Source organism: Notothenia coriiceps, unplaced genomic scaffold (genome assembly GCF_000735185.1).
Source record: "Notothenia coriiceps isolate Sejong01 unplaced genomic scaffold, NC01 NC01_scaffold00037244, whole genome shotgun sequence".
NCBI classification, from domain to species: Eukaryota; Metazoa; Chordata; class Actinopteri; order Perciformes; family Nototheniidae; genus Notothenia; species Notothenia coriiceps.
Window position 1 is genome coordinate 5,010,250 of NW_011369945.1, and position 3,185 is coordinate 5,013,434.

Here is a 3,185-nt window from a genome sequence, read left to right on the forward strand (position 1 = left end):
ATGTTGATGTAGAAGAGACATGAAGAAGAGGGGACACATGTTGATGTAGAAGAGACATGAAGAAGAGGGGACACATGTTGATGTAGAAGAGACATGGAGAAGAGGGGACACATGTTGATGTAGAAGAGACAGGAAGAAGAGGGGACACATGTTGATGTAGAAGAGACATGAAGAAGAGGGGACACATGTTGATGTAGAAGAGACATGAAGAAGAGGGGACACATGTTGATGTAGAAGAGACATGAAGAAGAGGGGACACATGTTGATGCAGAAGAGACATGAAGAAGAGGGGACACATGTTGATGTAGAAGAGACATGAAGAAGAGGGGACACATGTTGATGTAGAAGAGACATGAAGAAGAGGGGACACATGTTGATGTAGAAGAGACATGAAGAAGAGGGGACACACGTTTGTTCCAGATGTCTGGAGCATAATAACTGAACTTCTCCATGTTTAGTTCTGACTCTGAAAGCAGACCAGAAGACCTGAGAGATCTGGATGGTTCAGAATTCACTAGGAGGTCAGGGGGCTACAGACTGTTTATCTCTTAGCACCCAATTCCTAATATTTAGAATAATCATTGAAGGTCAAATGAATCAACATTTTTATCTTAATTGGTTTCAAATTCGAGAAACATTGAATAAACACAGACACTCAAATGTGACTGTTATTTTGTATATTGTTTGTTGTGCTTGTATTTAGGTCTTAATGTGTGCATATATATAAATGGGTTTGTTGATTGTGTATATAGATATATATTTGTATACATATCTTTATATATATTTGTATTTTTGTATTCGGGATTGTCGGAAACGGTATTTCGATCTTTCTGTCTGTACACACAAACTGAAAGATTGAAAATAAAGTTGGCTTTGATGTCCATTGAGCATAAAAACCTTTCATGTGCTATTTATCGTAGAAATGTACCTTCAAGGAGTCATTCAGTTCTTTGTACACTTGCTCTTGCCTTGGGTCGAACTGACATATTTAGCAGGAGATCAGAAATGTATTTTGGGTCTAAACCATTTCTTTTAAGGGGATGTTTTTGCTGCTGTCTGCTCAGCACCTGATCCTGACCCCACCTCAATCTTCCACTCAGACAGACTAATGGGGGACTGGTTGCACCATTTATATTCCTCGCCCCCCCCCACTGGCACCCTACCTCAGCTGTCTCCTTTTCTACCCCCTGGAGGAGCTTGGTGTGTGTGTGTGTGTGTGCGTGCGTGCGTGCGTGCGTGCGTGTGTGTGTGCGTGTGTGTGTGTGTGTGTGTGTGTGTGTGTGTGTGTGTGTGTGTGTGTGTGTGTGTGTGCGTTTGCGTGTGCGTCCCTTTCTTATGAGTTTTGGGTGAGGTCTTGGTTTAGGGTAAAAACTTTACTTGGAGAACTCTAACTGACATTTTAATTACATCAAATTACTTTTTATAATCATTAATATATTGTACTCGTAGCTCATGAATCCTTAATTTATTTGACTGGATGTTTCTTTGCATGTAGAGTTTGCATCAGTGTCTAAATTTTGGCACAGAAAAACTATGGGATGCACATAAATACAATTTTGAATTTTCTTATCGTATGAATAATTCTTAATTTGACCAAGCAATACCGTTTAACAGTATTTATTTAAACTATTTAACTATTTAAGTTACTGCACTGTTCAACAATATTGCTTCCGCTTAAATGAGATGTAGCACCATAAAGGGAGTATTTAAGTATTTATTTCAACAAGGCCAAACCAATTACATTAATCTCAGAAAAGAGAAAATATGTTTTATGCCAGATTTGAGCTAATAGCTAATTTCCATCTGCAGTCCTGAGGCAGGTAACAATTAATTAACACTTAAACATTGCATAATCTCCATCACACAAACAATTATAAAGCAATTATAAAGCAAGTGGATGATGGCATGAAATCTATGAAAAGCCACATATTATTATGTCAGATAGCTTTAAATTGGCAGCTACCCAGAAAATCATTTTTGTTTCTGCTGAGTACTTACAAATATAATAAATAAATACTGTAATTTGCCTCTGCTTTTAAAACCATATCTTGTAGTTTTAATTACTAAACTTTTGAGTGCAAGTGCAAGTGAGGAACTTGACGATCATCCTTTGTCTGTAGCTTGGGCCCAATGCAACAAAATGTACTAGCCAAAATGTCAACTTTTCACACAGCATATAAACTAATCTACCAGCCAAATTACTATGAGCTCTGTTCAGCATATTCATACTCTCAAAGTGATTTCAATGAGCTGTAAAAAAGTTTGCCAACTATTGGCATTTAAATGCAATATAAGTGGAATAAAAAGAGAGATCAGTGTTGGTGTGAGCAGGTGCAATGTAACTAAGTACATTTACTAAAGTATTGTATTCAAGTACTTTATTTTACAACATACTTCCACTCTACTAAATTTTAGAGGAATTTGACATCTTTTTTTACTCCATTACATTCATCTAACACCTAAAGTTAATACAGACCTTGTACATATAAAACACATGATATGCTGATGATAGGATTCAGTACCGTATAATGAGTTACTATATTTTACAAATTACAATGTTAAAATATTCTTTAAAGGTCACCTATAATGCTATTTTTAGGCAATAGCATAGGTCTCAGATATATAAAAAAATATTGTAATATGTTACAAAAGTGCTGATTCTGGGTATTAAGCTTAAGTAAGAGGGGGCGGAGCTTATGGCGGCTCATGGGGGACCTGGCAGATACTGTCTAAAATGCTGCGGTGAGGATTATTAGATCAAGGATTATTTCTGAAACAGTATGGAGCTCAAAGGCTTTCTCTCTTGCCGGTTGTACCACAAGGTGAGTTCCTTTTTATTTCCTGCTTCTTCACACACATGCAGGGGCGAATCTAGACAAATATTCATGGGGTGGCAAGAGGGTGGCAGGAGATTTTGAGGGGTGGCATCCCCTGGCAGAAGTCTATGCTGATTTAATCGCAGTCATATCAAACAATGTTAACTTGGAAAGCCACAATATTAATAGTTTAACTCAATAACATTAGGTGACATTATTTTGGCACATCAGTAAAGCGGAATGTGGCAGACTTAATTTAATGAATTTTAACTGAACAATAACTGAATGAGTTCGTCTCAATCTTAGACCAGCAGGGGTACCAAATCTATGCAGACAGCTGCAATAAGTAGATTAATTAACTGTCTCATC